Raw genomic sequence first — 24764 nt, 5'->3', positions numbered from 1 at the left:
CCCGCGCTCGCCGGTGACTGGGTTGGGCTGAGCGCGGTGGTCAAACTTTCCGGCGCACTGAGGGGACATGCCTCTAGATGTCTCGTCTTCTTCCGCGCCTTCTTTTCGATCGGACGCTCTCTCTCCCCCCCGCCGGAGGCCGTGAAAACAAAGGCCCCCGACGATGCCCGCGCACCCATGGCTCCCGGCACGCAGACGCAACTAGGGGGAGGGGTGGCGGCGGCGCCAGCCTTGGCCGCCTTCGGTGGTTTGGCGGCCTTGGAGGCGGGGCAGTTCTTACGAACGTGCCCCACCTCCCTACAGGCATGGCACCGCACGCCGTCCGATGTCCAGAAGACGCGGTAGGCAGTCCCCTCGTGCACCACATTAAAGTGCCCTTCCGTCATGTCCTCCCGCGCCAGCCGGACAAAGAGCTGTCGGCGGAAGGAGAACACGTGGCGCAGGCTATTCTCCCTGAGGCCGAGCGGTATGGGGTTGATCCCCGACCTTACCTCCCCCAGTTGGTGTAGGTGAGGGAGGAGGAGCTCAGCGGAAACAAAGGGCGGGACGTTTGACACGATGACCCTCTGCGCGGTGGCCTCGAGAGGGTCCACCGGCAGGAACGTCCCGCCCACCGTGAGCCCCTTTTCAAGGGCCAGGGACACCGCCCGCTCCGACCCCAGGAAGAACACGGCCTTCCCAGACATCTTGGAGGCTGCGACAATGGCCGAGGGGCCGACTACCCCAGCCATCGCCCGCACGCACTCCTCAATGCTCATTGTGGGGTGAGTGTAGCTCTTGACCCCGTGTTTTTTGGTGATTAATCTGAAAGGTGGCAGGGCAGCGGGTGGCGCAGGAGGTGCCGTGGAAGCGGTTGCCACCTGCGCATATGTCCTCGCTGGCCCTGCCACCGGCGTGGATGGGGTCGCCATCACGGGGTCCCTTTAAGGGCTACACCCACCCCAAAGTCACAGGCCTTAATGGTCTTAATTGGCCTCGTTTGATTAGACTGAGCAGAGGAGCCCTTAATGAGGTACCTCTCCCCTAGTTGGCAATTGGGGAGGGGCCTTGCTCCCTCTGCTCAGTTGTCTCAATTGTTTGTTTGTTGTTTTTTTAATTGATTTGGGAGGAAAAGGGCTCTCAGAGAGAGAGGGGAGAATCAGAGTAACAGGGAAAGAGAGAGGGGGGTGGGAAGGGGGGGGAAACTGCGAGGGCAAGTCTCCCCTCGCAGCTGTGGGTGGGTGCACTCCCCAGATGGCAAAGCACACAAGCACAGTCTTTGGGTTGGTCTTCAGGTGGGGGGAGAAGATGTCTTCACCTGGGGTAGCTAGAGCCACCAGGCACGCACTCCTAACGATGTTAATTGGGTAAATGAGAAAAATCTTCAGCCTGGTAGCTCCAGCTATCCCAGGCTAGGCAAATGTGGGGGGTGGGGGGGGTTCCAATTGTGGGGGGGGCCTAGTTGTAAGCACGCCCCCCACACACACTTCCACACACACACACACCCCCCGCGATGTTCCGTCCCTCAGTGGTCTTCTTTCCTCCCCCCACCGAAACAACAAAGTCTGTTTGGGAAATGCACCCACACCCACCTGTAGAAAGTGTAGAGTCTCCCTCCTTCCACACTGGATGTTGTTGGTTTTTCCCCCTCTCTCCAACTCCTTGCAGAATGGTAAAGTTGTTAAAAAGTTTTCTGCTTCCTCCTCTCCCTCTGGGTAAAAGTTGGTGGTGAAGCCCCTTCCTTCCTTCTCTTCCTGGGCTGGTCTCAGGGCTCTCCAGGCAGGAGCAAAAGTTGATAGCTGCTCCTCTCTCTGCAGCTCAGCTCCTACTGAGCAGGACACGCCTCCACTGCTCCACGATTGGTTCCTTGTGCATGAAACTCTTTTTGGAGTTTATCTGCAAAACAAAACACATTAAACCGTGCCACCCGACCTGGGTGACACACCAGACATTTACAAGGCCCTTTTTTTTTTTTTTGTTTGTTTTTTTGGGCACTAAAATCACAATTTTTCCCCAGTGCCCCCTATAAAAGGGAAGGGGACACTAAAAACACCGGCAATTAAAACAAATTAAACTTTAAAACGTAAAATCAAATTAAAATTTGGTTGCCGGGCGTGATGATGCACTCCAGTCCCTCCGGTGCCCACCTCTCGCGGAAGGCCGCGAGCGTACCGGTGGACACCGCGTGCTCCATCTCCAAGGACACCCTGGACCGGATGTAAGAGCGGAAGAGAGGCAGGCAGTCAGGTTGAACGACCCCCTCGACCGCCCGCTGCCTGGACCGGCTGATGGCACCCTTGGCCGTGCCCAGGAGCAGTCCTACGAGGAGGCCCTCGGACCTACCCGCTCCCCTCCGCACAGGGTGCCCAAAGATCAGGAGAGTGGGACTGAAGTGCAGCCAGAATTTCAGGAGCAGCCCCTTCAAATAATGGAACAGGGGCTGCAACCTCGTGCGCTCAATAAAAACATGGAACACGGACTCCTCCAGACCGCAGAAATTGCAGGCGGCCTGGGAGTCCATGAACCGGCTTAAAAATTTGTTGCACGGCACTGCTCCGTGCACCACCCTCCAGGCCAAGTCCCCGACGAATAGTGGGAGGACCCCTGCGTAGAGTGCCCTCCATCGGGGACCCCCGCCTCCTCCGGACGGCAAGATGGTACGCCATGGCGTGTCCGGACGGCAGGCGAGGATGGCAAAGTTGAGAGTGTGCAGGAGCAGCCCGTACATGAAACCCCTCCGCGCGGAACTGAAAGGCACGGAGGGGATTTCCCCGAGGCAGCTCAAGTTGTGAGGCGCCGGCCCCTGAGGGAGGTTCCGGGGTTTGGCGCCGATGAGGAATTCCGTCCGGACGGGGGTCAGTTCGGACGGGATCTCCCCACGTGCTTGAGCCTCCTCGATGCACCTAACGGAGTCAGGGCCCAGAGCTGTTTTTAGCGACTCGATGGCATCGGCCGCGTGGCGGACGTTCGCAGAATTTAGGCGCCGCGCCAGCGTTTCTGGCGCCATCCAGCCCGCTCCTCCGCCATCGAGCAGGTCCCTGACCCTGGTCACCTCACCAGCCACAGCCCTCTCTTCCGACCGCCACATAAAACCTCGGTCGTGGAGGTACGGATTCCCGAGCAGCGGCTCCTGCAGGACGGCCGCCACTCCAGCCGGCGGAGAGCTGCGCTTGGTGGAGACTTTGTTCCAGACCCTGATGAGTTCCCTGTAAAAGACAGGCAGCTTCCGGAGGGCGGTCCTGGCACCCCCCAAGTTCACAAACAGGAGCTGCGTGTCATAATTGAGGTCGCGCTGCTGGCGGAAGAAATACCTCGCCAGAGCGCACCACCTAGGAGGGGGCTCGACGTAAAGGTATCTCTGCAGGGTCTGAAGACGGAAAGTCGCGAGCTGGGCGCTGACGCACACCAACGACTGACCGCCCTCCTCAAGCGGGAGACTCAAGACCGCGGCAGAGACCCAGTGCTTCCTGTTGTTCCAGAAGAAGTCCACCAGCTTCTTCTGTATCTTGGCGACAAACGCAGGGGGAGGGGTCAAAGTGACCAGCCGGTACCACAGCATTGCGGCCACCAGCTGGTTTATGATTAGCGCTCGACCCCTGTAGGACAGCACTCGGAGCAGTCCTGTCCAGCGCCCTTGGCGAGCGGTGACCTTGGCCTCCAGCTCCTGCCAGTTCGCCGGCCAGGCTCCCTCGTCGGGGCTAAGGTAGACTCCCAGATAGAGGAGATGGGTCGTGCTCCAGGCAAAAGGCCTGAGCTCCTCCGGCAGGGAGTCCACCCGCCACTGACCCACCAGGAGTCCGGAACATTTCTCCCAGTTGATCCTGGCGGAGGACGCAGCCGAGTAAATCTCCTGGCACTCACGCATCCTCCGCAGGTCAGCGGGATCCTCTACCGCGAGGAGCACGTCATCGGCGTAAGCCGAGAGGACGACCTCCACGCCCGGCCCTTGCAGAGCCAGTCCCGTCAACCTCGTCCGCAAGAGGCGCAGGAAAGGCTCCACGCAAACGGCGTATAACTGGCCGGACATGGGGCATCCCTGGCGCACCCCTCTCCTAAAGCGAAGGGGCGCCGTCAAGGACCCGTTAACCTTAATCAGACACTCAGCGGCGGCGTACAAAAGTTGGATCCGGGCGACGAAATGCGTCCCGAACCCGAAAGCGCGCAGAGTTCCGAGCAGATAGTCGTGATCCACCCTGTCGAACGCCTTCTCTTGGTCGAGGGATAGGAAGGCGACCGACAGACCAGCCTCCTGGGAACAATGGATGAGGTCCGGACCAGATGGATGTTATCGTGGATTGTCCGGCCCGGGACCGTGTAGGACTGGTCGGGGTGGATCATGTGGTCCAGCACGGCACCAAGGCGAGCAGACATCGCCCTGGCGAAAATTTTGTAGTCCGTGCTGAGGAGGGAGACCGGGCACCAGTTCTTAAGGAGGCGGAGATCGCCCTTCTTAGGCAGCAGGATGATAACTGCCCTGCGCCAAGAGAGGGGCATCTCCCCGGTCGCCAGACTTTCCCCCAAGACCCGCGCGTAGTCGCCCCCCAGAACGTCCCAGAACGCCCTGTGGAACTCCACGGTCAGCCCGTCCAGCCCCGGGGATTTTCCCCTCGAGAGCCGGTCGAGGGCACCAGTCAGCTCCGCCAGGCTTAGCGGAGCTTCCAGATTTTCGGCACCCTCCGGGCTGACCTTCGGCAGGTCCTCCCACAAAACTCTACGCGCTTCCTCGCTGGACGGATCCGGAGAGAACAGGGCCCCGTAATATTCACGGGCCCTGTTGTTAACGCCCTCCGGATCCGAGACGAGAAAGCCGTCATCGGCCAGCAGCGTCAAGAGCTGCTTACGGACACTCTGCCTTTTTTCCAGTGAGTAGAAGAAGGGGGAGCCGCGGTCCAGATCCCGCAGGAACCGGATCCGCGACCTCACGAACGCACCTCGGGACCCGACGAGCTGCAGGTCCTTCAGCTTCATACACCGTCCGCAGGGCCGGGTCCTGGACGACTTGACCGAGACGGGATTCCAGGTCGAGCACCTCTTTTTCTAGGCGCCCGACCCTGGCCGCCCGCCTCTTGGTCGACCCCCTCGCGTACTCTTGACAGAAGACGCGGACGTGAGCCTTGCCCACGTCCCACCATAGCCTCAAGGAGGGGAAGCCCCCCTGCTTCCTTCTCCAGTTGGACCAGAATCGACGGAACGAGTCCTGGAACTGCACGTCCTCCAGCAGCTGGTTGTTAAAGTGCCAGTACGCGGACCCCGTCCTCGCGCGGAGCGAAGCGAGCTCCGCCCACACCAGGTGGTGGTCCGAACACGGCACCGGCCGCATGGAGGCCACCGGGACGCAGGAAACGTATGCCCGAGACACGTAAAGGCGGTCGACTCTGGACCATCCTACTCCAAGCCTCACCCAAGTAAAGGCGCTGGAGTCGGGGTGGAGATTTCGCCAGACGTCCACCAAGTCGAAGGACCCGACCAGGTCCCTCAACTTCTCCATCGCCGTAATGCACTGCAGGGCACCGGAGCGGTCCCTCGCCTCGAGGGTGCAGTTAAAATCCCCCCCGAGGACAATGCAGTCGCCGACGTCGACGGAGCCAAGAAGAGCGGACACCTCTTCAAAGAAACGCGTTTGCTGCGGGCCGGGCTGAGGGGCGTACACGTTCACGAGATGGAGCGGCACGTCCCCCAGGAGAACCGTTACGTGCAGCAAGCGGCCTGGCACGGGCTCCTCGACCCCCAAGATCTCCGGCTGAAAATGCGGGCCCAGCAAGATGGCCACCCCACTAGAAATGGCGGTGAGGTGGCTCATGCGGACCTCTCCTTGCCATTTCAGGAGCCACGTGGCTTCGTCTCCCGGAACGGTGTGGGTTTCTTGCAGGAAGCACACCGCATATTTCCTCTCCCGCAGGAGCGAAAAATTGTCAAATCTACGGCGTGCCCCTCTGCCGCCGTTGATGTTGAGGCTGGCTATGGTTATCTTCATGGCAAAAGCATAGTGCAACCTCTACCTTAGCCTATTGTGGGGGAGGGAGTGGAGTCGTTTGTTGACCTCCACTCCATCAGCAGATCAGCGAGGAACTTTTTGAGCCGGCGCAGCTCAAGGCCTTGAGCCTTTGATAAGGGCCCGCCCGCGGCCATGGTTTTAGCGGCGGCGCGGACGGACGCGACGAGCAGCCCCGGCTCGGACCATCTTTCCAGGGCCAGACGGGCTTGGTCGCGGCGACCCCGGCACTGGACCAAAAAGTCCCGGAGTTCCTCTGCGGGAATGAGGAGGGTCTCAGTGGCGGCCGCGAGCAGATCCACCGCCTCACTGGCGATGGACTCGAGATCTTCACCCGCGTCCTCCACCGAGTCCCCGTCCCCCTCCGGGAGGTCGCCGCTAGCAGCCGGCCCGTCGACCGCACGAGGTACGGCAAACGGCCCGGCCGCTCCATTTGGCCCTGGCTCTGCCCCGATCCCACCCCCAGGATCGTCGGCAGAGGAGTCCCCACTGGGCTCTTTTAAAATTGGTGCTGGGTCGGGAAGCGACAGCGGGAGGGGTTCCCCTTCCGCCCCAGGAACCGGGGAACAGGGAGAGACCTGGTCAAAGTTATGTTCCAGGTCCTCCAATTCCCCCAGCTCCACAGTAGGGGGCGAGGGTTGTTGTTCTTCTCCCTCCCCGCCGCCACCCCCCAGCCCAGCATGTACAGATTCCATAAAATTGGCATTTTCAGAGTCGAGCAAATCCCGGGGGAAGTTGGGTATTGGCTGGGCGGGCTCAGGTTCGGCCTTTTCGGCCCCGCCCGCCTCAGTCCCCGGGACGCTCGACCCGGCGGCTACGCATTCCTCCGCTGGCCCCACGCCCCCCACGACAGGCAGATCTTCCATGCCATCCCCAGGAGGCAGCGGCTGGGCAGCCTCGACTGCCTCACCCTCCCCGGGGACAGACTCCTCGCGCCTGCAGCGCAATTTGAGGGCGCTGGTGGGGGACGCGGGACACGCGGCGGGCACCGCCTCCTCCGCGGAGGGATGTTGTTCCCCCTCCGCCTCATTGGGGCGGTGCCTCTTTTTGTTCCTGGGGGTGCGCGAAGGCAGGGAGACCTCTATGTCTGCCGAGGCCTCCCGCTCCGCCCCCCCCTTTTCCTTTTCTTGCCCGTGCCCGGGCCCCTCCGCGGTATTGGTCAAGGGCTCAGGCACGGGCTCAGGGCACCCCGCGCTCGCCGGTGACGGGGTTGGGCTGAGCGCGGTGGTCAAATTTTCCGGCGCACTGAGGGGACCCGCCTCTTGATGTTTTGCCTTCTTCCGCGCCTTCTTTCCGGTTGGACGCTCTCCCTCCCCCCCGCCGGAGGCCCTGAAAACAAAGGCCTCCGACAATGCCCGCGCACCTACGGCTCCCGGCACGCGGACGCAACTAGGGGGAGGGGTGGCGGCGGCGCCAGCCTTGGTCGCCTTCGGTGGTTTGGCGGCCTTGGAGGCGGGGCAGTTCTTACGAACATGCCCCACCTCTCTGCAGGCATGGCACCGCACGCCGTCCGACGTCCAGAAGACGCGGTAGGCAGTCCCCTCGTGCATCACATTAAAATACCCCTCTGTCGTCTCCTCCCGCGCCAGCCGGACAAAGAGCTGGCGGCGGAAGGAGAACACGTGGCGCAGGCTGTTCTCCCTGAGGCCGAGCGGTATGGGGTTGATCCCTGACCTTACCTCCCCCAGTTGGTGTAGGTGAGGGAGGAGGAGCTCAGCGGGAACAAAGGGCGGGACGTTTGATATGATGACCCTCTGCGCAGTGGCCTCGAGAGGATCCACCGGCAGGAACGTCCCGCCCACCGTGAGCCCCTTTTCGAGGGCCAGGGACACCGCCCGCTCCGACCCCAGGAAGAACACAGCCTTCCCAGACATCTTGGAGGCTGCAACAATGGCCGAGGGGCCGACTACCCCAGCCATCGCCCGCACGCACTCCTCAATGCTCATTGTGGGGTGAGTGTAGCTCTTGACCCCGTGTTTTTTGGTGATTAATCTGAAAGGTGGCAGGGCAGCGGGTGGCGCAGGAGGTGCCGTGGAAGCGGTTGCCACCTGCGCATACGTCTTCGCTGGCCCTGCCACCGGCGTGGATGGGGTCGCCATCACGGGGTCCCTTTAAGAGCTACACCCACCCCAAAGTCACAGGCCTTAATGGTCTTAATTGGCCTCGTTTGATTAGACTGAGCAGAGGAGCCCTTAATGAGGTACCTCTCCCCTAGTTGGCAATTGGGGAGGGGCCTTGCTCCCTCTGCTCAGTTGTCTCAATTGTTTGTTTGTTGTTTTTTTTAATTGATTTGGGAGGAAAAGGGCTCTCAGAGAGAGAGGGGAGAATCAGAGTAACAGGGAAAGAGAGAGGGGGTGGGAAGGGGGGGAACTGCGAGGGCATGTCTCCCCTCGCAGCTGTGGGTGGGTGCACTCCCCAGATGGCAAAACACACAAGCACAGTCTTTGGGTTGGTCTTCAGGTGGGGGGAGAAGATGTCTTCACCTGGGGTAGCTAGAGCTACCAGGCACACACTCCTAACGATGTTAATTGGGTAAATGAGAAAAATCTTCAGCCTGGTAGCTCCAGCTATCCCAGGCTAGGCAAATGTGGGGGGGTGGGGGGGGGTTCCAATTGTGGGGGGGGCCTAGTTGTAAGCACGGCCCCCACGCACACTTCCACACACACACACACCCCCCGCGATGTTCCGGCCCTCAGTGGTCTTCTTTCCTCCCCCCACCGATACAACAAAGTCTTTTTGGGAAATGCACCCACACCCACCTGTAGAAGATGTAGAGTCTCCCTCCTTCCACACTGGATGTTGTTGGTTTTTCCCCCTCTCTCCAACTCTTTTCAGAATGGTAAAAAGATGTACAAAGTTTTCTGTTCTCCTCCTCTCCCTCTGGGTGAAAGTTGGTGTTGAAGCCCCTTCCTTCCTTCTCTTCCTGGGCTGGTCTCAGGGCTCTCCAGGCAGGAGCAAAAGTTGATAGCTGCTCCTCTCTCTGCAGCTCAGCTCCTACTGAGTAGGACACGCCTCCACTGCTCCACGATTGGTTCCTTGTGCATGAAACTCTTTTGAGTTTACCTGCAAAAACAAAAACATTAAAACCATGCCACCCGCCTGGGTGACACAGCAGACATTTACAAGGCCCTTTTTTTTTCTTTTTTTTTTTCTTTTTTTGTTTTTTTGGGGGTTTTTTTTGGGCACTAAAATCAAATTTTCCTTTTTTCCAGTGCCCCCTATAAAAGGAGAGGGGTACACTAAAAGCACCGGCAATTAAAACAAATTAAACTTAAAAACGTAAAATCAAATTAAAATTTGGTTGCCGGGCGTGATGATGCACTCCAGTCCCTCCGGTGCCCACCTCTCGCGGAAGGCCGCGAGCGTACCGGTGGACACCGCGTGCTCCATCTCCAAGGACACCCTGGACCGGATGTAAGAGCGGAAGAGAGGCAGGCAGTCAGGTTGAACGACCCCCTCGACCGCCCGCTGCCTGGACCGGCTGATGGCACCCTTGGCCGTGCCCAGGAGCAGTCCTACGAGGAGGCCCTCGGACCTACCCGCTCCCCTCCGCACAGGGTGCCCAAAGATCAGGAGAGTGGGACTGAAGTGCAGCCAGAATTTCAGGAGCAGCCCCTTCAAATAATGGAACAGGGGCTGCAACCTCGTGCGCTCAATAAAAACATGGAACACGGACTCCTCCAGACCGCAGAAATTGCAGGCGGCCTGGGAGTCCGTGAACCGGCTTAAAAATTTGTTGCACGGCACTGCTCCGTGCACCACCCTCCAGGCCAAGTCCCCGACGAATAGTGGGAGGACCCCTGTGTAGAGTGCCCTCCATCGGGGACCCCCGCCTCCTCCGGACGGCAAGATGATACGCCATGGCGTGTCCGGACGGCCGGCGAGGATGGCAAAGTTGAGAGTGTGCAGGAGCAGCCCGTACAGGAAACCCCTCCGCGCGGAACTGAAAGGCACGGAGGGGATTTCCCCGAGGCGGCTCAAGTTGTGAGGCGCCGGCCCCCGAGGGAGGTTCTGGGGTTTGGCGCCGATGAGGAATTCCGTCCGGACGGGGGTCAGTTCGGACGGGATCTCCCCACGTGCTTGAGCCTCCTCGATGCACCTAACGGAGTCAGGGCCCAGAGCTGTTTTTAGCGACTCGATGGCATCGGCCGCGTGGCGGACGTTGGCAGAATTTAGGCGCCGCGCCAGCATTTCTGGCGCCATCCAGCCCGCTCCTCCACTATCGAGCAGGTCCCTGACCCTGGTCACCTCACCAGCCACAGCCCTCTCTTCCGACCGCCACATAAAGCCTCGGCTGTGGAGGTACAGATTCCCGAGCAGCGGTTCCTGCAGGACGGCCGCCACTCCAGCCGGCGGAGAGCTGCGCTTGGTGGAGACTTTGTTCCAGACCCTGATGAGTTCCCTGTAAAAGACAGGCAGCTCCCGGAGGGCGGTCCTGGCACCCCCCAAGTTCACAAACAGGAGCTGCGTGTCATAATTGAGGTCGCGCTGCTGGCGGAAGAAATACCTCGCCAGAGCGCACCACCGAGGAGGGGGCTCGACGTAAAGGTATCTCTGCAGGGTCTGAAGACGGAAAGTCGCGATCTGGGCGCTGACGCACACCAACGACTGACCGCCCTCCTCAAGCGGGAGACTCAAGACCGCAGCAGAGACCCAGTGCTTCCTGTTGTTCCAGAAGAAGTCCACCAGCTTCTTCTGTATCTTGGCGACAAACGCAGGGGGAGGGGTCAAAGTGACCAGTCGGTACCACAACATTGCGGCCACCAGCTGGTTTATGACTAGCGCTCGACCCCTGTAGGACAGCACTCGGAGCAGTCCTGTCCAGCGCCCTAGGCGAACGGCGACCTTGGCCTCCAGCTCCTGCCAGTTCGCCGGTCAGGCTCCCTCGTCGGGGCTAAGGTAGACTCCCAGATAGAGGAAATGGGTCGTGCTCCGGGCAAAAGGCCTGAGCTCCTCCGGCAGGGAGTCCACCCGCCACTGACCCACCAGGAGTCCGGAACATTTCTCCCAGTTGATCCTGGCGGAGGACGCGGCCGAGTAAATCTCCTAGCACTCATGCATCCTCCGCAGGTCAGCGGGATCCTCTACCGCGAGGAGCACGTCATCGGCGTAAGCCGAGAGGACGACCTCCACGCCCGGCCCTTGCAGAGCCAGTCCCGTCAACCTCGTCCGCAAGAGGCGCAGGAAAGGCTCCACGCAAACGGCGTATAACTGGCCGGACATGGGGCATCCCTGGCGCACCCCTCTCCTAAAGCGAAGGGGCGCCGTCAAGGACCCGTTAACCTTAATCAGACACTCCGCGGCGGCGTACAAAAGTCGGATCCGGGCGACGAAATGCGTCCCGAACCCGAAAGCGCGCAGAGTTCCGAGCAGATAGTCGTGATCCACCCTGTCGAACGCCTTCTCTTGGTCGAGGGATAGGAAGGCGACCGACAGACCAGCCTCCTGGGAACAATGGATGAGGTCCCGGATCAGATGGATGTTATCGTGGATTGTCCGGCCCGGGACCGTGTAGGACTGGTCGGGGTGGATCATGTGGTCCAGCACGGCACCAAGGCGAGCAGACATCGCCCTGGCGAAGATTTTGTAGTCCGTGCTGAGGAGGGAGACTGGGCGCCAGTTCTTAAGGAGGCGGAGGTCGCCCTTCTTAGGCAGCAGGACGATGACTGCCCTGCGCCAAGAGAGGGGCATCTCCCCGGTCGCCAGACTTTCCCCCAGGACCCGCGCGTAGTCGCCCCCCAGGACGTCCCAGAACGCCCTGTGGAACTCCACGGTCAGCCCGTCCAGCCCCGGGGATTTTCCCCTCGAGAGCCGGGCGAGGGCACCGGTCAGCTCCGCCAGGCTTAGCGGAGCTTCCAGATTTTCGACACCCTCCGGGCTGACCTTCGGCAGGTCCTCCCACAAAACTCTACGCGCTTCCTCGCTGGACGGATCCGGAGAGAACAGAGCCCCGTAATATTCACGGGCCCTGTTGTTGACGCCCTCCGGATCCGAGACGAGAGAGCCGTCGTCGGCCAGCAGCGTCAAGAGCTGCTTACGGACACTCTGCCTTTTTTCCAGCGAGTAGAAGAAGGGGGGAGCCGCGGTCCAGATCCCGCAGGAACCGGATCCGCGACCTCACGAACGCGCCTCGGGACCCGACGAGCTGCAGGTCCTTCAGCGCGGCCTTCTTCGCTTCGTACACCGTCCGCAGGGCCGGGTCCTGGACGACTTGACCGAGACGGGCTTCCAGGTCGAGCACCTCTTTTTCTAGGCGCCCGACTCTGGCCGCCCGCCTCTTGGTCGACCCCCTCGCGTACTCTTGACAGAAGACGCGGACGTGAGCCTTGCCCACGTCCCACCATAGCCTCAAGGAGGGGAAGCCCCCCTGCTTCCTTCTCCAGTCGGACCAGAATCGACGGAACGAGTCCTGGAACCGCACGTCCTCCAGCAGCCGGTTGTTAAAGTGCCAGTACGCGGACCCCGTCCTCGCGCGGAGCGAAGCGAGCTCCGCCCACACCAGGTGGTGGTCCGAACACGGCACCGGCCGCATGGAGGCCGCCGGGACGCAGGAAACGTACGCCCGAGACACGTAAAGGCGGTCGACTCTAGACCATCCAACTCCAGGCCTCACCCAAGTAAAGGCGCTGGAGTCGGGGTGGAGATTTCGCCAGACGTCCACCAAGTCGAAGGACCCGACCAGGTCCCTCAACTTCTCCATCGCCGTCATGCACTGCGGGGCACCGGAGCGGTCCCTCGCCTCGAGGGTGCAGTTAAAATCCCCCCCGAGGACAATGCAGTCGCCGACGTCGACGGAGCCAAGAAGAGCGGACACCTCTTCAAAGAAGCGCGTTTGCTGCGGGCCGGGCTGAGGGGCGTACACGTTCACGAGATGGAGCGGCACGTCCCCCAGGCGAACCGTTACGTGCAGCAAGCGGCCTGGCACTGGCTCCTCGACCCCCAAGATCTCCGGCTGAAAATGCGGGCCCAGCAAGATGGCCACCCCACTAGAAATGGCGGTGAGGTGGCTCATGCGGACCTCTCCTTGCCATTCCAGGAGCCACGTGGCTTCGTCTCCCGGAACGGTGTGGGTTTCTTACAGGAAGCACACCGCATATTTCCCCTCCCGCAGGAGCGAAAAATTGTCAAATCTACGGCGTGCCCCTCTGCCGCCGTTGATGTTGAGGCTGGCTATGGTTATCTTCATGGCAAAAGCATAGTGCAACCTCTTCCTTAGCCTATTGTGGGGGAGGGAGTGGAGTCGTTTGTTGACCTCCACTCCATCAGCAGCCCAGCGAGGAACTTTTTGAGCCGGCGCAGCTCAAGGCCTTGAGCCTTTGATAAGGGCCCGCCCGCGGCCATGGTTTTAGCGGCGGCGCGGACGGACGCGACGAGCAGCCCCGGCTCGGACCATCTTTCCAGGGCCAGACGGGCTTGGTCGCGGCGACCCCGGCACTGGCCCAAAAAGTCCCGGAGTTCCTCTGCAGGAAAGAGGAGGGTCTCAGTGGCGGCCGCGAGCAGATCCACCGCCTCACTGGCGATGGACTCGAGATCTTCACCCGCGTCCTCCACCGAGTCCCCGTCCCCCTCCGGGAGGTCGCCGCTAGCAGCCGGCCCGTCGACCACACGAGGTACGGCAAACGGCCCGGCCGCTCCATTTGGCCCTGGCTCTGCCCCGATCCCACCCCCAGGATCGTCGGCAGAGGAGTCCCCACTGGGCTCTTTTAAAATTGGTGCTGGGTCGGGAAGCGACAGCGGAAGGGGTTCCCCCTCCGCCCCAGGAACCGGGGAACAGGGAGAGACCTGGTCAAAGTAATGTTCCAGGTCCTCCAATTCCCCCAGCTCCACAGTAGGGGGCGAGGGTTGTTGTTCTTCTCCCTCCCCGCCGCCACCCCCCAGCCCAGCGTGAACGGATTCCATAAAATTGGCATTTTCAGAGTCGAGCAAATCCCGGGGGAAGTTGGGTATTGGCTGGGCGGGCTCAGGTTCAGCCTTTTCAGCCCCGCCCGCCTCAGTCCCCGGGACGCTCGACCCGGCGGCTACGCATTCTTCCGCTGGCCCCACGCCCCCCACGACAGGCAGATCTGCCACGCCCTCCCCAGGAGGCAGCGGCTGGGCAGCCTCGCCTGCCTCACCCTCCCCGGGGACAGATTCCTCGCGCCTACAGCGCAATTTGGGGGCGCTGGTGGGGGACGCGGGACACGCGGCGGGCACCGCCTCCTCCGCGGAGGGACGTTGTTCCCCCTCCGCCTCATTGGGGCGGTGCCTCCTTTTGTTCCTGGGGGTGCGCGGAGGCAGGGGGACCTCCATGTCTGCCGAGGCCTCCCGCTCCGCCCCCACCTTTTCCTTATCTTGCCCTCGCCCGAGCCCCTCTGCGGTATTGGTCAAGGGCTCGGGCACGGGCTCAGGGCACCCCGCGCTCGCCGGTGACTGGGTTGGGCTGAGCGCGGTGGTCAAACTTTCCGGCGCACTGAGGGGACATGCCTCTAGATGTCTCGTCTTCTTCCGCGCCTTCTTTTCGATCGGACGCTCTCCCTCCCCCCCGCCGGAGGCCGTGAAAACAAAGGCCCCCGACGATGCCCGCGCACCCATGGCTCCCGGCACGCAGACGCAACTAGGGGGAGGGGTGGCGGCGGCGCCAGCCTTGGCCGCCTTCGGTGGTTTGGCGGCCTTGGAGGCGGGGCAGTTCTTACGAACGTGCCCCACCTCCCTACAGGCATGGCACCGCACACCGTCCGACGTCCAGAAGACGCGGTAGGCAGTCCCCTCGTGCACCACATTAAAGTGCCCTTCCGTCATGTCCTCCCGCGCCAGCCGGACAAAGAGCTGGCGGCGGAAGGAGAACACGTGGCGCAGGCTGTTCTCCCTGAGGCCGAGCGGTATGGGGTTGATCCCCGACCTTACCTCCCCCAGTTGGTGTAGGTGAGGGAGGAGGAGCTCAGCGGAAACAAAGGGCGGGACGTTTGACACGATGACCCTCTGCGCGGTGGCCTCGAGAGGGTCCACCGGCAGGAACGTCCCGCCCACCGTGAGCCCCTTTTCAAGGGCCAGGGACACCGCCCGCTCCGACCCCAGGAAGAACACGGCCTTCCCAGACATCTTGGAGGCTGCGACAATGGCCGAGGGGCCGACTACCCCAGCCATCGCCCGCACGCACTCCTCGATGGTCATTGTGGGGTGAGTGTAGCTCTTGATCCCGTGTTTTTTGGTGATTAATCTGAAAGGTGGCAGGGCAGCGGGTGGCGCAGGAGGTGCCGTGGAAGCGGTTGCCACCTGCGCATATGTCCTCGCTGGCCCTGCCACCGGCGTGGATGGGGTCGCCATCACGGGGTCCCTTTAAGGGCTACACCCACCCCAAAGTCACAGGCCTTAATGGTCTTAATTGGCCTCGTTTGATTAGACTGAGCAGAGGAGCCCTTAATGAGGTACCTCTCCCCTAGTTGGCAATTGGGGAGGGGCCTTGCTCCCTCTGCTCAGTTGTCTCAATTGTTTGTTTGTTGTTTTTTTAATTGATTTGGGAGGAAAAGGGCTCTCAGAGAGAGAGGGGAGAATCAGAGTAACAGGGAAAGAGAGAAGGGGGTGGGAAGGGGGGGGGGAACTGCGAGGGCAAGTCTCCCCTCGCAGCTGTGGGTGGGTGCACTCCCCAGATGGCAAAGCACACAAGCACAGTCTTTGGGTTGGTCTTCAGGTGGGGGGAGAAGATGTCTTCACCTGGGGTAGCTAGAGCCACCAGGCACGCACTCCTAACGATGTTAATTGGGTAAATGAGAAAAATCTTCAGCCTGGTAGCTCCAGCTATCCCAGGCTAGGCAATTGTGGGGGGGGCCTAGTTGTAAGCACGCCCCCCACACACACTTCCACACACACACACACCCCCCGCGATGTTCCGGCCCTCAGTGGTCTTCTTTCCTCCCCCCACCGATACAACAAAGTCTGTTTGGGAAATGCACCCACACCCACCTGTAGAAAGTGTAGAGTCTCCCTCCTTCCACACTGGATGTTGTTGGTTTTTCCCCCTCTCTCCAACTCCTTGGAGAATGGTAAAGTTGTTAAAAAGTTTTCTGCTTCCTCCTCTCCCTCTGGGTAAAAGTTGGTGGTGAAGCCCCTTCCTTCCTTCTCTTCCTGGGCTGGTCTCAGGGCTCTCCAGGCAGGAGCAAAAGTTGATAGCTGCTCCTCTCTCTGCAGCTCAGCTCCTACTGAGCAGGACACGCCTCCACTGCTCCACGATTGGTTCCTTGTGCATGAAACTCTTTTTGGAGTTTATCTGCAAAACAAAACACATTAAACCGTGCCACCCGACCTGGGTGACACACCAGACATTTACAAGGTCCTTTTTTTTTTTTTTTTTTTGGGCACTAAAATCACAATTTTTCCCCAGTGCCCCCTATAAAAGGGAAGGGGACACTAAAAACACCGGCAATTAAAACAAATTAAACTTTAAAACGTAAAATCAAATTAAAATTTGGTTGCCGGGCGTGATGATGCACTCCAGTCCCTCCGGTGCCCACCTCTCGCGGAAGGCCGCGAGCGTACCGGTGGACACCGCGTGCTCCATCTCCAAGGACACCCTGGACCGGATGTAAGAGCGGAAGAGAGGCAGGCAGTCAGGTTGAACGACCCCCTCGACTGCCCGCTGCCTGGACCGGCTGATGGCACCCTTGGCCGTGCCCAGGAGCAGTCCTACGAGGAGGCCCTCGGACCTACCCGCTCCCCTCCGCACAGGGTGCCCAAAGATCAGGAGAGTGGGATTGAAGTGCAGCCAGAATTTCAGGAGCAGCCCCTTCAAATAATGGAACAGGGGCTGCAACCTCGTGCGCTCAATAAAAACATGGAACACGGACTCCTCCAGACCGCAGAAATTGCAGGCGGCCTGGGAGTCCGTGAACCGGCTTAAAAATTTGTTGCACGGCACTGCTCCGTGCACCACCCTCCAGGCCAAGTCCCCGACGAATAGTGGGAGGACCCCTGTGTAGAGTGCCCTCCATCGGGGACCCCCGCCCTCTCCGGACGGCAAGATGGTACGCCATGGCGTGTCCGGACGGCAGGCGAGGATGGCAAATTTGAGAGTGTGAAGGAGCAGCCCGTACATGAAACCCCTCCGCGCGGAACTGAAAGGCACGGAGGGGATTTCCCCGAGGCGGCTCAAGTTGTGAGGCGCCGGCCCCTGAGGGAGGTTCCGGGGTTTGGCGCCGATGAGGAATTCCGTCCGGACGGGGGTCAGTTCGGACGGGATCTCCCCACGTGCTTGAGCCTCCTCGATGCACCTAACGGAGTCAGGGCCCAGAGCTGTTTTTAGCGACTCGATGGCATCGGCCGCGTGGCGGACGTTGGCAGAATTTAGGCGCCGCGCCAGCATTTCTGGCGCCATCCAGCCCGCTCCTCCGCCATCGAGCAGGTCCCTGACCCTGGTCACCTCACCAGCCACAGCCCTCTCTTCCGACCGCCACATAAAACCTCGGTCGTGGAGGTACGGATTCCCGAGCAGCGGCTCCTGCAGGACGGCCGCCACTCCAGCCGGCGGAGAGCTGCGCTTGGTGGAGACTTTGTTCCAGACCCTGATGAGTTCCCTGTAAAAGACAGGCAGCTCCCGGAGGGCGGTCCTGGCACCCCCCAAGTTCACAAACAGGAGCTGCGTGTCATAATTGAGGTCGCGCTGCTGGCGGAAGAAATACCTCGCCAGAGCACACCACCTAGGAGGGGGCTCGACGTAAAGGTATCTCTGCAGGGTCTGAAGACGGAAAGTCGCGAGCTGGGCGCTGACGCACACCAACGACTGACCGCCCTCCTCAAGCGGGAGACTCAAGACCGCGGCAGAGACCCAGTGCTTCCTGTTGTTCCAGAAGAAGTCCACCAGCTTCTTCTGTATCTTGGCGACAAACGCAGGGGGAGGGGTCAAAGTGACCAGTCGGTACCACAACATTGCGGCCACCAGCTGGTTTATGACTAGCGCTCGACCCCTGTAGGACAGCACTCGGAGCAGTCCTGTCCAGCGCCCTAGGCGAGCGGCGACCTTGGCCTCCAGCTCCTGCCAGTTCGCCGGCCAGGCTCCCTCGTCGGGGCTAAGGTAGACTCCCAGATAGAGGAGATGGGTCGTGCTCCAGGCAAAAGGCCTGAGCTCCTCCGGCAGGGAGTCCACCTGCCACTGACCCACCAGGACTCCGGAACATTTCTCCCAGTTGATCCTGGTGGAGGACGCGGCCGAGTAAATCTCCTGGCACTCACGCATCCTCCGCAGGTCAGCGGGATCCTCTACCGCGAGGAGCACGTCATCGGCGTAAGCCGAGAGGACGACCTCCACGCCCGGCCCTTGCAGAGCCAGTCCCGTCAACCTCGTCCGCAAGAGGCGCAGGAAAGGCTCCACGCAAACGGCGTATAACTGGCCGGACATGGGGCATCCCTGGTGCACCCCTCTCCTAAAGCGAAGGGGCGCCGTCAAGGACCCGTTAACCTTAATCAGACACTCCGCGGCGGCGTACAAAAGTCGGATCCGGGCGACGAAATGCGTCCCGAACCCGAAAGCGCGCAGAGTTCCGAGCAGATAGTCGTGATCCACCCTGTCGAACGCCTTCTCTTGGTCGAGGGATAGGAAGGCGACCGACAGACCAGCCTCCTGGGAACAATGGATGAGGTCCCGGATCAGATGGATGTTATCGTGGATTGTCCGGCCCGGGACCGTGTAGGACTGGTCGCGGTGGATCATGTGGTCCAGCACGGCACCAAGGCGAGCAGACATCGCCCTGGCGAAAATTTTGTAGTCCGTGCTGAGGAGGGAGACTGGGCGCCAGTTCTTAAGGAGGCGGAGATCGCCCTTCTTAGGCAGCAGGACGATAACTGCCCTGCGCCAAGAGAGGGGCATCTCCCCGGTCGCCAGACTTTCCCCCAGGACCCGCGCGTAGTCGCCCCCCAGAACGTCCCAGAACGCCCTGTGGAACTCCACGGTCAGCCCGTCCAGCCCCAGGGATTTTCCCCTCGAGAGCCGGTCGAGGGCACCGGTCAGCTCCGCCAGGCTTAGCGGAGCTTCCAGATTTTCGGCGCCCTGCGGGCTGACCTTCGGCAGGTCCTCCCACAAAACTCTACGCGCTTCCTCGCTGGACGGATCCGGAGAGAACAGGGCCCCGTAATATTCACGGGCCCTGTTGTTAACGCCCTCCGGATCCGAGACGAGAGAGCCGTCGTCGGCCAGCAGCGTCAAGAGCTGCTTACGGACACTCTGCCTTTTTTCCAGCGAGTAGAAGAAGGGGGAGCCGCGGTCCAGATCCCGCAGGAACCGGATCCGCGACCTCACGAACGCACCTCGGGACCCGACGAGCTGCAGGTCCTTCAGCGCGGCCTTCTTCGCTTCGTACACCGTCCGCAGGGCCGGGTCCTGGACGACTTGACCGAGACGGGATTCCAGGTCGAGCACCTCTTTTTCTAGGCGCCCGACCCTGGCCGCCCGCCTCTTGGTCGACCCCCTCGCGTACTCTTGACAGAAGACGCGGACGTGAGCCTTGCCCATGTCCCACCATAGCCTCAAGGAGGGGAAGTCCCCCTGCTTCCTTCTCCAGTCGGACCAGAATCGACGGAACGAGTCCTGGAACCGCACGTCCTCCGGCGCACTGAGGGGACCCGCCTCTTGATGTTTTGCCTTCTTCCGCGCCTTCTTTCTGGTCGGACGCTCTCCCTCCCCCCCGCCGGAGGCCCTGAAAACAAAGGCCTCCGACAATGCCCGCGCACCTACGGCTCCCGGCACGCGGACGCAACTAGGGGGAGGGGTGGCGGCGGCGCCAGCCTTGGTCGCCTTCGGTGGTTTGGCGGCCTTGGAGGCGGGGCAGTTCTTACGAACATGCCCCACCTCCCTGCAGGCATGGCACCGCACGCCGTCCGACGTCCAGAAGACGCGGTAGGCAGTCCCCTCGTGCATCACATTAAAATACCCCTCTGTCGTCTCCTCCCGCGCCAGCCGGACAAAGAGCTGGCGGCGGAAGGAGAACACGTGGCGCAGGCTGTTCTCCCTGAGGCCGAGCGGTATGGCGTTGATCCCTGACCTTACCTCCCCAGTTGGTGTAGGTGAGGGAGGAGGAGCTCAGCGGGAACAAAGGGCGGGACGTTTGATATGATGACCCTCTGCGCAGTGGCCTCGAGAGGATCCACCGGCAGGAACGTCCCGCCCACCGTGAGCCCCTTTTCGAGGGCCAGGGACACCGCCCGCTCCGACCCCAGGAAGAACACAGCCTTCCCAGACATCTTGGAGGCTGCAACAATGGCCGAGGGGCCGACTACCCCAGCCATCGCCCGCACGCACTCCTCAATGCTCATTGTGGGGTGAGTGTAGCTCTTGACCCCGTGTTTTTTGGTGATTAATCTGAAAGGTGGCAGGGCAGCGGGTGGCGCAGGAGGTGCCGTGGAAGCGGTTGCCACCTGCGCATACGTCTTCACTGGCCCTGCCACCGGCGTGGATGGGGTCGCCATCACGGGGTCCCTTTAAGAGCTACACCCACCCCAAAGTCACAGGCCTTAATGGTCTTAATTGGCCTCGTTTGATTAGACTGAGCAGAGGAGCCCTTAATGAGGTACCTCTCCCCTAGTTGGCAATTGGGGAGGGGCCTTGCTCCCTCTGCTCAGTTGTCTCAATTGTTTGTTTGTTGTTTTTTTTAATTGATTTGGGAGGAAAAGGGCTCTCAGAGAGAGAGGGGAGAATCAGAGTAACAGGGAAAGAGAGAGGGGGTGGGAAAGGGGGGGAACTGCGAGGGCAGGTCTCCCCTCGCAGCTGTGGGTGGGTGCACTCCCCAGATGGCAAAACACACAAGCACAGTCTTTGGGTTGGTCTTCAGGTGGGGGGAGAAGATGTCTTCACCTGGGGTAGCTAGAGCTACCAGGCACACACTCCTAACGATGTTAATTGGGTAAATGAGAAAAATCTTCAGCCTGGTAGCTCCAGCTATCCCAGGCTAGGCAAATGTGGGGGGTGGGGGGGGTTCCAATTGTGGGGGGGGGCCTAGTTGTAAGCACGGCCCCCACGCACACTTCCACACACACACACACCCCCCGCGATGTTCCGGCCCTCAGTGGTCTTCTTTCCTCCCCCCACCGATACAACAAAGTCTTTTTGGGAAATGCACCCACACCCACCTGTAGAAGATGTAGAGTCTCCCTCCTTCCACACTGGATGTTGTTGGTTTTTCCCCCTCTCTCCAACTCTTTTCAGAATGGTAAAAAGATGTACAAAGTTTTCTGTTCTCCTCCTCTCCCTCTGGGTGAAAGTTGGTGTTGAAGCCCCTTCCTTCCTTCTCTTCCTGGGCTGGTCTCAGGGCTCTCCAGGCAGGAGCAAAAGTTGATAGCTGCTCCTCTCTCTGCAGCTCAGCTCCTACTGAGCAGGACACGCCTCCACTGCTCCACGATTGGTTCCTTGTGCATGAATCCCAAAAAGTTAGTTTGCAGGTGCAGCAGGTTATCAGGAAGGCGAATGGAATGTTGGCCTTCATTGCGAGAGGGATGGAGTACAAAAGCAGGGAGGTCCTGCTGCAACTGTATAGGGTATTAGTGAGGCCGCACCTGGAGTACTGCGTGCAGTTTTGGTCACCTTTCTTAAGGAAGGATATACTAGCTTTGGAGGGGGTACAGAGACGATTCACTAGGCTGATTCCGGAGATGAGGGGGTTACCTTATGATGATAGATTGAGTAGACTGGGTCTTTACTCGTTGGAGTTCAGAAGGATGAGGGGTGATCTTATAGAAACATTTAAAATCATGAAAGGGATCGACAAGATAGAGGCAGAGAGGTTGTTTCCACTGGTCGGGGAGACTAGAACTGGGGAGCACAGCCTCAAAATATGGGGGAGCCAATTTAAAACCGAGTTGAAAAGGAATTTCTTCTCCCAGACGGTTGGGAATCTGTGGAATTCTCTGCCCAAGGAAGCATGTATTTGAATGTTTTCAAATCACAGATAGATAGATTTTTAACCAATAATGGAATTAAGGGTTCTGGGGAGCGGGCGAGTAAGTGGAGCTGAGTCCACGGCCAGATCAACCATGATCTTGTTGAATGGCGGAGCAGGCTCGAGGGGCTAGATGGCCTACTCCTGTTCCTAATTCTTATGTTCTTATGTTATGTTCTCCCACCGCCCTCCCCCCCCTCCTCTCCTGTGTGAAATAATAGAATGACATTTGCAATCCAAAGGCATAATTCCTGAATGTAGGGAGCTTTGAGAAATTATGACTAACATATTTGCAATTTCCCCGCCTGTTTCTTTTAATAGTCTGGGGTGAAACCTTGAGGTCCAAGAGATTTATCTATCTTAAGTCCCATTTGTTCGCCATAACATTATTTTACTAATATTAAATCCAATAAGTTCCTCCATTTATTTTTGGTTTTACTTGTAATGCATGTATTTTGGCCCCTTTCTTCACTATGTACATGGAAACATATTCATTTAGCAAGTCTGCCATTTAACTTTTCATCCATTATAGTCTCACCTGTGTCTCTCTTCAAAGGGCCCTCATTCCACCTTATTACTTCCTTTCTCGTAATATATTAATACAAACTTTCACTATAAGCCTTGATATCCCTTGCAAATTTTATTTCATATTCCGTTTTTGGGCCTCTTGACACATTCTTTGTATCCTTTCATACTTTCTTTATAGCTCTCCGAGTCTGCTGGATTTCCACTTGTGTAAGCCTTTTCTTTTTGCTCGATACTGTCTCTTACCTCATTTGTTGACTGTGGCTGCTTAACTGCACAAGAGGAATTCTTGTCTTTTGGAGTATGTTCTGGTTTTGTATTGCACCAAAAACATCTTTGGCAACTTCCCACTGTTGGTCTGTGGGGTCGCCCAGTAACAGCTCAGCCCAGTTTATTGTGGTCAATTTAGTTCTCATCCATTCAAATTTCTTAATAAAATCTAATACTTCGGTTGTGACTCTTGCTTCTCCCCTCAAACCTAAAACATCAGATGTAATTATATACATATATTTCACCCACTCCCTTATTTGTCAGAATGTCTCTAACTCACACTCTAGCTCAATGACTCTGAGCAATGTCATTTCCTACAAGTGTGGTTATCTGGGACAGTCTCACTGTCCACAGCAGAAATTACCATGGTGCCCGATTGCAGCAAAACACAATTGGTTTGTCCGACCAGCTGAATCCATGTGAAAGAATGTATTTCAATTAAATTGTTTCTAATGTAAACTCCTGTTCCTTGTTTCATTTTAAGGTATGGGGATCACTATGGTCCTTGTGACTATAATTTCCAACATTGTTTACTCCTGCATCATTGGCTACAGCCTGTTCTACTTATTTGCTTCCTTCCAATCCCCGCTGCCGTGGGCAGACTGCTTCAGTTGGGGTGCAGATGAAACATGCAGCAGGACTCCCAAAGGTACTGTGTTAACTTCTAGACACTGACTTCATTTTTCATTCTGACGCTCTAAGTGAGTGAGAAACGTTGACAATAGTTTCACTGGCCATCTTCATTTTGTTCACACAGCAGAAATACTTATATAGAAATCAGCAGCACAAATCACGTTACTGAGTCACTGGGCTTTAAGGATCGTCAGTAATACGTGTATATGAACAAGAGAAATACTTTAAGGATGCTAGTTGATCTCCCATGGAGTTGGTCGTAGGAAAAGTAAAATAAAAGGATTTTCTTTCTATTTTGCCTCTCAGCTTGTTACACGGAGTTCTGCTGTTCGACTCACGACTCACGATTAAAAACTTGTATTTTCTAAGATAGCAAAGATTAATTCTGTTGGAATTGAACAGAAGCAATTTGGAAACCTTAGATGTGATGGGTCAGTGTGTAACACCTGAAAGAGAGGGAAAAAAATGTACATTTTTGAAGAAACCCTTATACAGATTGGGGGGGGGAGGGGGGGTGATGTATGACATTATATTGGGACTGTGTTTTTTGTCAATTTGTGGGGCAGATGCCCCTGTATTGGGGAAAGAGTGAGCGGTTCCATTGGGATTGACTCCACTTAAATAGGGCGATAGATTGGGCTTTACACTAAAAAATGGGTGGTAGGGTTCAAGTAAGGGAACATTTATAAAACTAAAGATAAAAATCAAGGCCAGCTAGGCAAGGGAATATCACGAGTTAAACAGCCGGCCTCAGGCGCCATAACAGAGGCTTGGGGGGGAAGAAAAAACCATGAAATAAAAACACCAAAAACATTCCCAATACATAGCTCATGCCATCAAAACACCAATCGCAAAATAAAAATGGGAAAAAAACAATCACACTTACCGGAGGTCGGTATTACTTACTTCACCGTGGCCGCTACAGCTTAGATCGCTTGCTTTCACAGGTGTACCCACTACGGGGGCGCTGCGGAACGCTAAGGGTCGAGCGGGAAACAAAAATCAAGCCGGAGTCGCAACCAGGGGCGTAGCACACCGGCTCACCTTTCCCGGGCGGTACCGCTCTGCGCTCTGTCAATACTGGCACCGAATGTCCCAGCTGGGTGCTGGTAGCTGGCCGCGATGGTGCAAGTGCTTTCCACCACCATTTCCACTGTTTGGGGCACTAAGAGGGGCAGCAGAAGACCGAATTTCCACCCCAGAGAATTTAACAACTGTAATAGAGCATCAGTGACTTAATGCCACATCAGAGAAAATAGTAAAAGATAAAAATTAAGGGGGCGAAATTGCCCTGTGCCCTGATTGGGGCAGTAACCAGTTGGGGCGGGGACTTTCCGCACGCGGCACAGAAGTCCCGCCCCCGCTGATGAATTGGGCTTACCGTCCCTCAAAGGAAGTGGAGCGCAATCTCGCACGTTCCACTTCTTTTAGGTGCAGGTCCTAGATCGCTACTGGGGTGAGTACTGCAG

At 58.5% G+C, this 24764-nt stretch overlaps 1 pseudogene; it reads left to right on the top strand.

The window, feature by feature from the left end:
• LOC139266149 (sodium- and chloride-dependent neutral and basic amino acid transporter B(0+)-like) overlaps nt 1–24764 on the top strand; it is a 185667-nt pseudogene that overhangs the window by 88038 nt on the left and 72865 nt on the right.

The sequence above is a fragment of the Pristiophorus japonicus genome, chromosome 6 (assembly GCF_044704955.1).
Source record: "Pristiophorus japonicus isolate sPriJap1 chromosome 6, sPriJap1.hap1, whole genome shotgun sequence".
NCBI classification, from domain to species: Eukaryota; Metazoa; Chordata; class Chondrichthyes; family Pristiophoridae; genus Pristiophorus; species Pristiophorus japonicus.
Note: the sequence above shows the minus strand (reverse complement) of the source record. Positions and strands in the feature narration are given on the sequence as shown.